This window comes from Vulpes vulpes, chromosome 6 (genome assembly GCF_048418805.1).
Source record: "Vulpes vulpes isolate BD-2025 chromosome 6, VulVul3, whole genome shotgun sequence".
NCBI lineage: Eukaryota > Metazoa > Chordata > Mammalia > Carnivora > Canidae > Vulpes > Vulpes vulpes.
The window spans coordinates 85933632-85946601 of record NC_132785.1 but is presented as its reverse complement, the minus strand read 5'-3'; the positions used below and the strand labels follow the sequence as shown (position 1 = coordinate 85946601).

Genomic DNA, 12970 nt, shown 5'->3' with positions numbered 1-12970 from the left:
AAAGTCTCCTGCTGCTTTATCAACTAAGTTTATGTCGTATTCTAAGTCCTCTGCTGTCATTTACATAATATTCATGACATCTTCACCAGGAGTAGATTCCATCACAAGAAACCACTGTCTTTGTTCATCCTTTTGAAGCAACTCCTCATCTGTCCAACTCTTATCTTGAGATTGCAGTAATTCAGACCCATGTTCAGGCTCTACTTTTAATGCTAGTTCTCCCACTGTTTTTGCCTCTTCTGTAGTTCCTTCCTTCTCTGAAGTCTTGAACTCCTCACAGTCATCCATGAGGCTGGGGTCAACTTCTTCCAAATTCTTTTAATGGTCAAATTTGGACCTCCTCCAATGAATAATAGCATCTAGAATGGTGAATCATTTCCAGAATATTTTCAATTTACTTTGCCAGATCCAACAGAGGAATCATTACAATTAGCAGCTTTAGACATATATATATATATATATATATGTATATATATATATATATATATTTCATAAATAATAAGACTTGAAAACAAAATGATTCTTTGATCCATGGGCTGCGAAATGGATGCTGTGTTTCTAGATATTAAAACAACATTAATTTCATTGTACATCTTCAACAGAGCTCTTTGGTTGACCAGGTGCATTGTCAATGAACACTAATATTTTGAAAGGAATCTTTTATTCTGAGCAGTAGGTCTCAACAGTGGGCTTAAAATATTCAGCAAAATTAGACTGAATTGTGTTTACTGTAGCCACCTTCCTTAATTATCTTAGCTAGATCTTTTAAATAATTTGCTACAGCTTCTATATCAGCTTGTGCTGCTTTACCTTGTTATAAAGACAGCATCTTAAATGTCATGAACCAATCTCTGCTAGCTTCACATTTTTCTTTTTCAGGTTTTTCATTTCTCTTAGCCTTCATAGAATTCAAGAGAGTTAGAGCCTTGCTCTGGATTAAGCTTTGGCTTAAGGGAATGTTGTGGCTGGCTTGATCTATTCAGACCACTACAACTTTATTACAGCAACAAGGCTTTTTCACTTTCTTATCATTTGTTTATTCCCTGGAATTTTTAATTTCCCTCAAGAATGTTCCCCTTGCATTCACAACTTGGCTGTTTCACACAAGAGGGTTACCTATTGGCCTGTTTTGTGCTTTTGACATGCCTTCTTCCACTAAGCATAATCATTTCTAGCTTTTGATTAAAAGTGAGAGACTTACAACTCTTCCTCTCACTGGAGCACTTAGAGGCTGTTGTATGCTTACTAATTGGCTTCATTTCAATTTTCTTGTTACTCAGGCAATAACAAGGCCCAAGAAGAGGAGAGAGATGGGGAAAGGGCTGGTCAGCAGAGCTTTCAGAACACATATATTGATTGATTAATTTTACCATCTTATATGGGTGCAGTTTGTGGTGCCCAAAACAATTACAATGGATCATAGATCACCATAAAAATATAATAATGAAAAAGTTAAAAAACTGTGAGAATTACCAAAATGTTACAAAGACATACTGTGAGCCTGCTGTTGAAAAAGTTAATTTTTAAAAGACCTTTTTATTTGAGAGAGAGAAGGAAAGAGAGAGTGAGTGAGTGGGGGGAGGGGCAGAGGGACAGGGAGAGAATACCCAGCAGACTCCCCACTGAGTATAGACCCCAACAGGGGATCAATCCCACAATCCTAAGCTGAAACCAAGAGTCGGATGCATAACCAACTAAGCCATCCAGATGCTTCTCGAAAAGTGACTCTTACAGACTTGCTCATCAACACAGGATTGCTATAAACTTTCAATTTATAAAAAAAATACAATACCTGTGAAGTGTAATGAAGTAAGCACAAAGAATGAAGTATGCCTGTATTATCTTCAAAGAAACAAGATAGAAATATAAAATATATCATAGAAATTTCTTAATAGAAATTATGACAGCCAAAAGATAATGGAATGATACTTTATAATGCAGAAAGAAAATTACTGTCAATCTAAAAAGGGCATGATCAATGAACTAATCCTTAAAATTATAGGTGAATTAATACATTTATGACAAACTAAACAAAGGTGAAAGGTTTTTTTTTTTTTTTTTTGGCCAGAAAACTAGTACTAAAAAGTAACAGACAAAAACCCACTTACGTGAATTATGCAGGAAGGAAGCAATTGTCCAGAAGGAAAATAGGGAATGAAGGAATGCAGAACATAAATAATGTTAGATGAGTAGGTATTAAAAAATCAGTAGGCATGTATTGGTCGTATAGTGTATATGCATAGGACCACTCCTCCAATATGAGTGCCCATATAACAAACTTTTGTCTCAACATCTTAAGTCTAATATACATCTCAAACTTAATTTGTACGGAACTGAAATCATGGTCTTCCCTCCAAATGATGGCTCCTTCATAGTTGTCTGTATCTTAGCAAATGGAAACTCCATCTTGCCAATTATGCAGGTAAGTATCTTCAAATCAACTTTTACTCTTGTAATTTTTCTTTTACATCAATAATCCAAACTTTCAACAGATTCTACCTTCATACTATTGCCAAAATTGGATGATGTGACTTCCACTTTTACCATTCCAATTCATCTTTTATGTATCCCAGTAGCATTTTAAGTGGTATCTGCCTCTCCCTTTCCTCCAGTCTATTTTCTAAGCAAAAGCTAAAGACATTCTTTTCCAAACCTACATCAGACCTTGACCCTGCTTAAAACTTTTCAGTAAGTTTCCATTGCATTAGGAGCAGAAGTAGGGCAGCCCAGTTGGCTCAGCAGTTTAGCACTGCCTTCAGCCCAGGGCCTGATCCTGGAGACATGGGATTGAGGCCCACGTCGAACTCCCTGCATGGAGCCTGCTTCTCCCTCTGCCTGTCTCTCTCTCTCTCTCTCTCTCTCTCTCTCTCTCTCTCTCTCTGTGTGTGTGTGTGTGTGTGTGTGTGTCTCATGAACAAATGAATAAAATCTTTAAGAAAAAAAAAGGATCAGAAGTCACTTTTTTTCAGTGGTATACAACATTCTCTTAAATATACTTATTATTCCATTATCTATCTGGCCCTCTCTCATGAGGTATCTCTCTTTTGCCATCTCTGCTCCATTCACAATGTTCCCTAGCCTTAATGTTTCCCTGCTTTTTTTTTCTCAAAACTCCAAAACTGTGCTTGATTCAGAGCCTTTGCAACTGCTACTTCCTCTACCTGGAATGCTCCTCTCACAGGTATATGCACAACTACCTGCCTCTCCCCTTTCATCTCTTTCAAATCTGTCCTAGGATATCTTCTTTTTGGGCAAGTTTCCTCACCACCCCATTTTTTTCTCACCACCCCATTTTTAACACCAACCATACCCAGCATTCCCTATCTTTCTTCCTTATCTTATTTATACCACAGGACTTACCACCATCTGAGGATCTATGTATTCTACTTCTTTTGTTATTGTTTTTCCCAAATAAAACCTAAGTCCCATGTAGGCAGTTATTTGACATATATCTTCTTGCAACTAGTGTATCCACACCATGGTATTAAAGCCATGAATATTTTGGCACCCATCTATATTCTTTTAATTAAAAGAAAGTCTTAGTAGGGCCCTTGAGTGGCTCAGTAGTTGCGCATCTGCCTTTGGCTCAAGTCATGATCCTGAGGTCCTGGGATAGAGTCCCACAGCAGGCTCCCCACAGTAAGCCTACTTCTACCTCTGCCTAGGTATCTGCTTCACTCTCTGTGTCCCTCGTGAATGAATGAATGAATGAATGAATGAATAAATATATAATCTAAGAAAAAAAAAGAAACCCTTAGCAATCCTAGAAGATAAGTATTATTTTTATAATATACATTTTACAAATCAGAACACAAAGAAAATGTTTTAGTTAGATTCACCAGAAAATAGTACAGAAGCCACAAATAATACTCAAAATACTGTAATTCCTAGTCCTTTCTTTTTACCGGAATATCTATACTATTTCTCCAAACCTCACTTCAAACTTTTGTTAGGGAGACTTTAATCAGTCCTTACCAGCTGAAGAAAACCTGAAAGCTAGTGTACACAGGGGGATTTTAAGACAACGATGCAGTACCTATATGTTTCTTTTAATCATTTTATCCCAGAGAGCTATTCTCTTAGAATATCTCTACTGAAATGAATCTGCTCATTAAGGTCTTTTGAGGAGAGAAACAATAAAAGGTATTTGAGGGATTTCCTAGTCTCAAGCTGAATTAATCAGAAAGTTTCACTGGGATTTTTGAATTTGACACATAGTTAATGGTGCCTAAAATTTTAAGTGATAAGCCTTGGGAGATATAGTAGCCATGTTTTCCACAAGAGAAGCTAAATGAAATGGCCTCCAGAACAAAAAACTAAAGGTGAAGCCAAATCAGAAGGGGTTGGGGGCACAGGAGAATACTTAGATTAAGTTTGAGATGTATTAGACCAAACAAGATGCTGAGACAAAAGTTTGATATATGGGCACTCATATTGGAAGAGAGACCCTATGCATATACAATATACTACCAATACATGCCTATTGATTTTTAATTTTACTCGTTTAACATTATTTACTAGAAATATTTCTAGCGTGATTATGCTAGAAAGAAGTTCAGCTTATGCTTAGCAGAAGTTCATAAAAATTTTCATCTCTAATATAACCTAAACATTTTTGAGGTTCTTTATATATTAAATTGGTGTTGGTTTGAAATCTCTTTATTTGCATGAAATATATATAATTTTATATATATGAAAGTCAATTGCCAAACTATCATTTATTAAATTGTTTATATTTTCACTATGATTTGATATTTAATCAAAACAATCTATGTAATAAAATAAGTTTTACACATTATAGTATAATATACTTTCTAGATAAGAGCTGAGGTACTGGCTAGAAAGAAGGATTTTTTGTTTGTTTTTCTTCTTTTTTATTCTTGGGCATACCAGTGGTTGTTTTGTTGCCCTGAGAACTTTAAAAAACCTATGTTTCAAAGCAAAATATATTTTTATATTATTGAACAATAATCTTGCACATTATAAAGGACAATATATTCTTATTTTTAAACTGTTTAATGAATCTATTATATGATTAAATTTATCCATTGATAGAACTAGGTACATAATAAAATGAACAGTTTTTTTTTTTTAAGGTTTATCTATTTACTTGAGAGAGAAAGAGAGAGAGAGCACTGAGAGGAGGGCCAGAGGGAGAGAAAAGAGAGAGAATCTCAAGCAGACTCCCTGCTGAACACAGAGGCCAATGCAGGGCTCAATCTCAGGACTCTGATATTGCAACCCTAATATCATGACCCTGAAATCATGACCTGATCCAAAATCAGGAGTCCAATGCTTAACCAACTGAGCCACCCAGGTACCCCTGAACATTTTATGTTAAATAAGCTTCACCATAACACTTATGCTCTCAAAATAAAAAGGAAAAAACTTAAAGCTTATTAAAAATGTAGATTATTCCATAATTAAGTAGTGATAGCCTGTTTCTATATGTGAACTTTATAATAAAATTCTTGTTTTCTATCACTGTAAAAAACTTTCTGATTTCTCATTAATGCCGATATGAAATTTTAAAAATGATAATCATAGAAGGAAATGGTAGTGAGTTGTATATTTCCACATTTTTAGCACATATCTTACATTACATCTTAAGAAAATATAATATAATTAAAATGTATATAATATTTCCTTCTGTAATAATTATTCTATATTTGGAATAGTATTTCTTATTGTTTAAAAAGAATATCATGCTACTATTATTTCCAGAAATAATATCATTTCCTATACATCATTCAAGAAAGTATTATCTGAATATATTCCCAATAGTTAGATGATAACCAATCTGTAATACCAAATGGAATTTGACCTCTAAACGTTGGAGAGGTCTCTTATCTAGGTTTAGAGAAGGGGATGTATTTATGATTAATGCATTTTCAGTTCCCTCTGAAAATTTCCAGTAGCATTCAATCAATACTCATTAGGTTTATCAACTAAACAATTTTGTTTAATTTATACATTTCCTCATATCTCCTTAGCCATCTGTCCTCTCAAAGATATGTTTTATCAAAAACAAAAGTAGGTCTTTATTATCCTCTTTTAGAGATAAGATTTGTATGAATTTCTATTTGTTTTTTTCAGGTAGATGTTTCTACTTTAAATTACCAAAGAGAAGAAACACTGGTTATATTTGATCTACCTGTATTTGAATAACAATGCATATAATCTTATGACAATATTGATTCAAAATTATACGATTGCTGAAATCCAAGTTAATGATGTTCATCCAGGTGTTGCCAAATACCTTTAAGACGTAGAAGGCATTTTTCAAGTGAAATCAGAAATACCTCAAAATATTTAACAGAGAAAAAAATAGACTATCTCTCTGTGAAACAGACTAAGAGAATGCAGGTCTGGGAATTTTTCTCCATCTGTATCTCCAGACCTCCAGCACTTATCTCACAAACCCTAAGGCACCTCCAGAGAAATTTATATGGTGAGAAAATCAACTTTGTTTCTTGGGAAAGTGGGTATGGAGATGTATGGGTTAGAGATACACATTCAGAGGCAAATGTGTCTCTAATTCACATTCAGAGGCAAATGACTGGCCTATGCCAAGTGTTAGTCAAATGGTGGTTAAACACACACACACACACACACACACACACACACAGGCACACACTGGTTCTGGAAGTATTCTGTAGATACAGACATGCTCCCAAGGAAGATTTTACTCTGCTAGCTATGATATGCCAAAGCACTTTTCTAGTGGATTTAAAAATCTTCTTTCATAAATCCCATTTGTAATTAATTCCATATTGTGATTTACACACAGGACATATGAATCATTTTTGTGCTATACTTATTTTTCAACTGAATTTAATGTGTTCAACATGATAATCGGTTTCATATATCATTGGAATAAATCATTATTCTAAGGGTGCTTTATGAACAAAATTTATTTTCCTCATTTTTCAAGTAGCTGTACTAGAAAATCCTAAGCTAATACTTAAGTGAATCCAAATAAAGAAGTAAAGCACATAAGAAAAGGACATTTTTGAGAGAACTTCTCTGGTATCTTTTGAAACTAGAAGCATGGAAAAGAATATAATTATTTTATTCTTTTTCTTTAAAAGAATTTTTGTAAGTAATCTCTACATCCAATGTAGGGCTCGAACTCAAAACTCTGAGATGAAGAGTTGCATGCTCTACTAACCAGCCAGGCACCCCAAAATAATTCTTTATCAATGTAAAATTAGGAGATCCCTGGGTGGCTCAGTGGTTTACCACCTGCCTTTGGCCCAGGGTGTGATCCCAGAGTCCTGGGATCCAGTCCTTCAACGGGCTCCTCACAGGGAGCCTGCTTCTCTCTCTGCCTATGTCTCTGCCTCTCTCTGTGTCTCTCATGAATAAATAAATAAAATATTTTTAAATGTAAAATTAAATCATAAGTGTATTTATACAATGAGATTATATAAAAATATAGTTATTCTCATATACAAGTAAAAGTGCATGGTTAATAAACAGTGGTTTAGAAATATGTTATCATTTTTAGGAACATGTCATCAATTTCTGAATCGTGTAGCTTTGCAAACTTAGGTTGTTTGAAAAGTATATTACAACTTTCATTGAAAGTTAAGTACCACATACTTGGCAAACTGAAAATGTTCTATTACAACTCATGTCATTTTGTATGTTTTCTTTCCTGAATACTTGCTTATTATATTTGACAAAGCTTTGAAATTAGATGTATTCTCTATGTAAATGCACATATTTAGTTAATGACTTTAATTATTCAGAACGAAAGCTAATTTTTTTTCCTCTTAACTGTAGTCATAGTTTGGAAGTGAAACAAACATAATTACTAGATTGAAGGTTTTTTGACAATATTGTTAAGTCTACAATATTAAGGTTTATTAGTCGGGGCCTCCTTTAGGCCAGGGAAGACAGGCACCCACTGCCCTGGGGCCAGTGCTTTAGAAAGCCTGGATCTAGCTTTCCTTCACCCATGACTCTTACCATGTCCTTCTCTATAGTATAAAGAATCTTAAGTGTCAAGGATATGATACTCCCATCTGAAATCCTGGCCCCCTTTTAAATCCTCTCTATGGATTTACAGAAACCTGGAATTTCCTGTCTCAAGGACTGTTGCCAGTGTACTCTGACTACTGCAAAGCTGTGCATATCTCTTAATCTCAAAGTACCTATGAGGCACCTGTTGATGAGGGTAGAGTAATTGGTGGTGGCGAGTAAAGCCCTGGGAGTATAAAAGTAGCGGGAGCACAGTAGAAGGCCATAGGAATTTGTAGCAGTTCTTCCTTAGCATTAACTCTTTGGTATAAAACCCTGAAAAGTTTCAAGCAGTATAAATTCAAGTCAGAACTTCCAGGTTTTTATGAAGATGTTTATCAAAGTTGAAGGATATATATATATATATATATATATATATATATATATATATATAATATTTTATATTGTAAATTGTTGCCTTAATTTATAACTTTCAAATATTTATAAATATAGTATGTGGACCTCCATATGCACTCTGGCCCTAGGCACTCCAATATTGGACATGAACCTGACAATGACGACAGTCTACAGAGCAAATAAAAGAAAGAAAACATTGAGAATAAAGCATCCTGACAACGAATTTGAATAATTTAGTCTCCAAATATTTATTTTTAGCTTTTTTTCCTCCTTTTGGATGAACTTAATTGGCAGTCCACATGATCTAATATGGATGGATAATCTCTTGTTCTATTTCAGAATGGGTGACAATTAAATGAATAATACAAAATTATTCCTTATTCTTTTTAATTTTTATAATCATATATAAATATACATATATCTCAAGATAGTTAATATATTTGAGGATCTAATATATTTTAGAATGAATTTTTCATAAATTTTATAGTTTAAAAATCTGAATAAAATTATCTTGATCCAAATGGTAAATGTCACTGAGGAAAAATCTCAATTTACATGAAGTCTTACCTAAGAAAATAGAAGAATCATAAAAGATGATATTACTAATATATATCCTAGTAGATATTGAGTTACTCTTTAGAAAATAGGAATTTTAAAAATAATTTCTGAGAAATTATTCATGAGGTAATAATAATTTTTTAATATAAGAATTCTGAATGATGATATAAATACTTCTAGTCTCAAAGTATATATATAATAATCAGATTTTGTTGATCATGAATCATATATGATTATATTTTCATGGATATTGCCAGAGCTCCAATTTCATGTATGATTGATCTTCAGAATGTGTTGAATGGAATACATTTTCAAGGTCCATTTATTCAAGATGAGGTACAATTCACATAAAACATAATTTCTCATGAATTATAAAGACAATGGAGTCCCCTAAAACACCAGTTCATAAGGATTCCTATTAGTAGAGTTCCTTTATTAAATGGTATAATATTTTTAATCAATTCTTTTTAAAAGTTAATACACATTTTTAAAAGTGTACTCTATAATCTGATTGTTTAACTTAGTTTCCTCAACCAGCATCCAAGAAACAATATTTGTTTCCCCTGAATCTTTCTGCACTGAATGAATATACCAAGGCTGCTCCATTTCATTCATTCATCTATTCATAGATCTATTCATTTACTGAACAAATTGTTAATTGAGACAAATTGTTAATTGTTAATACTGGACACTATTCTAGGTGCTGATATATAAACACATGTATACACATATGCACATGCACTAGGTTATTAAATAAGTTGAGAATGTAGAAAGATAGATAAATATTGTAGATTGTTAAACCTTTAAAAGAGGAATGACCCTATCCCCAACAATGTCTCTATCTGCTATAAGTAACCAAAGTAACCTCATCCTCTCTTCAACATGGACAATATTATGTCTTTCGGTATATTAAATTTACCTCGTGGTTGTATATATTCTATACTTATATTCTGAATTTACATGCACACACCACAACCCCAAAACAAATCAACCAACTGAAATTAACTGACTCAGATTTGACATACATGTTAAAAATTAACAAAGGACATAAAACGGTTATAACTATATTCCATATTTTCAGAAATTTAGCATAGACATGAAAAATGTTTAAAAGATTCATTTATTTATTTTAGAGAGAGCATGAGCAAGGGGAGGAACTGAGAGCAGACTCCCACTGAGTGAGGAGCCCCACATGGGGCTTGATCTCACAACCTTGAGATCAATACCTCAACCAAAATCAAGAGTCAGACAACCAGCTGAGCCCCCCAGGTGCTCCCATGGAAGATATTTTTAAAAACCAAGCTTATAAAGATGAAAATTTCAACGTCTGTTATAAAAAAAATACTAAGTGGGATTAATAGATTAGAAATTTCAGGAGAAAAGAATTAACTTGAAGACATAGTAATCCAAAAGACAGAAAAAATACTGACAAAAACAAACACACTTGTGTTTAATAGCATTTTTTAGTTCTGGGACAAATTTAAGTGGCCTAAAAATTATGTAATTGGAGTTCCTAAGGGAGAAAGTAGGGGGAGAGGGATGTCAGAGAGGAAAATACATGAACAATCTTTTATTATGAAGAATATTATAAGTTTAAAGATTTTTTAAAATCCAAGAATCCCCAAGCACAACAAATAGAAAGAAAACTATACCACGGCATGTCCTAATCAAATTAGTCAAAACTAGTGATTTTGAGAAAATCTTATGGCAGGAAAAAAACCATAAAGGACATACATAAAAACAAAGTTAAGAGTAGTGGCAGATTTCTTGTGGGAAACACTAAAATTGAAAAGAATTTGAAGTAGCATTTTTAAAATACTGAAACAATTTGCATAAACCGAGAATTCTATATCCAGTGCAAATATCTTTCAAAAAACAAAGCTGAACTAAGGGACATTTTTAGATATTCCAAAGATAAAAGAATTAATCTCTAGCAGATCTGCACTATAAGAAATATTAAAGGAAGTTCTTTATACAGAAATAAAGTTATACCACATGAAAATACAGATCAACATACAGGAATGAAGAATGCTGAAAATGGTAACTATGTAGCTAGAGATAGAAGGGTTTTTATTATTTTTTAACATTAAGATGAGTATTTACAAAAAATGATTTAACAATGCATCATTGGAGATTAACATATAAAGAACTAAATTGCATGATAACGAGCAAAAAGCTGGAAGAGAAGGAAGAGAAGTATACTGTTATAAGATTTTATAATATATATATATATATATAAAGTAGAATAATATATTTTGAAGGTTGATTGCAATAAGTTAAAGATACATAGGGTATACCTTAAAGCAATCACAAAAATAACAAGAGCTATTGCTTATAAGCCAACAAAAGAGGTAGGCAGATGGAATCATATTCAATTGATCCAGTAAAAAAATGGAAGCAAAGAATGTATAAGACGAATACAAAACAAATAGTAAGATTATACATTGACTTGTATAATTACTTTAAAGGAAAAGTGATCCATCTATCACATTTAAAAAGCAGATATGTTTAGATGAGATTAAAAGTAAGGCCCATCTATATGCTGCCTAGAGAAAAAAAAAACATTAAATACACAATTATGTAAAAAAGTAAAAGTGATATATATTGTTGCCTCCCCTGAAGCTCAAATGTTTAGTAAAACCTGCCTTGTTGTTTAACAATGAAGACAGAATCTGTGGTTCACCATAGAACCCATTCCCACAGGTAAACGTCAAGCACATAATTAGCAAGTAGGTAACATTGGCCCTTTACCTATTGTTCCAAGTAGACTTAAATGTATTTGTGCATATTCTGGGCTTGGCACTGAATATATCTAGTGACTGAAGTCAATGCTTGATATGCTATAAAGAACCGGAAATATTGGACCAATTTGAAACTCTTGAACCCATTCCCACAGGTAAACGTCAAGCACATAATTAGCAAGTAGGTAACATTGGCCCTTTACCTATTGTTCCAAGTAGACTTAAATGTATTTGTGCATATTCTGGGCTTGGCACTGAATATATCTAGTGACTGAAGTCAATGCTTGATATGCTATAAAGAACCGGAAATATTGAACCAATTTGAAACTCTTGGGTACCTTTCATCAGATCCAGGCACTTACTTCACTGCCTACTCAGTGCAACATGGGAGAAGAAATATCACATTCAATGGACTAATGATATTATTTATTACCCTCAAAGCAATCAATTAGTAGGGAGATGGAATAGACTAGTGAAAATCTGCTATAAAGGTGGTGCTATAAAGGAGTAAGGGGAGACAAAGGATCAAAGAGCTGGCCTACAAACCTCCAGTGTTATATGTTACAATGTAATGTGAAAGCATCAACATCATATAAATTATTAGATGTACATTATATAAATGGTTAGGCTTCTATTGAAATTGGGGCACAGGGGATGAAAGATGATACAGGAATATAGTAGAAATCTTTCTTACCTTACCATAACTGTTTTTTCAATTCAGATCTAATATTCCTTGTACCCAGCTACCATTAAGGATCCCAAAGGCTAGCGCTTTTTAAAAATAAGGGACTTGTTCATTAAGCTGAACTTCTAACACTCGAGTTTTATTTTTATTGATAAGGCAGCTTTTTAAATTTTTGAATCTAAGTATACACAACACAATAAAACAATGCCAAGTGAAGAAATATCAATCTACTTCACAAAACGTGTGACCTAGGTAATAACACTGAAAATCATATGGAAATCAATCTGTGCACATAACACAGATTAAGTATCTAATAAAGTAAAAGCACATGGACTTTGGAATGAGAGAAGCACTGGTGACAGACCCAAGTCCTTTGCTCAGTAACTCTTCATTCATCTGTAACAATTAAAATCATGATATTTTATTTAGTCACTTTCCAAATGCGGTTACAACAGAACTTCGTATTGCACATGCTCTTTGGCAGGGTCTTTTCCAACTCTACCTTCAGGAGGTAGGTAGAGATTCATCCCTCTCCACTTGAATATGGGCCCGCCCTAGTGACTTGCTTGTAACCAATATCATGCAACAGAAGTGATGCTATAAG

The 12970-nt window shown here is 33.4% G+C and overlaps 1 pseudogene; it reads left to right on the top strand.

The window, feature by feature from the left end:
• The first annotated feature begins 2341 nt into the window (after positions 1 to 2341).
• The window catches only part of LOC112921467 (pyruvate kinase PKM pseudogene), a 122588-nt pseudogene continuing 111959 nt past the window's right edge, over positions 2342 to 12970 (top strand).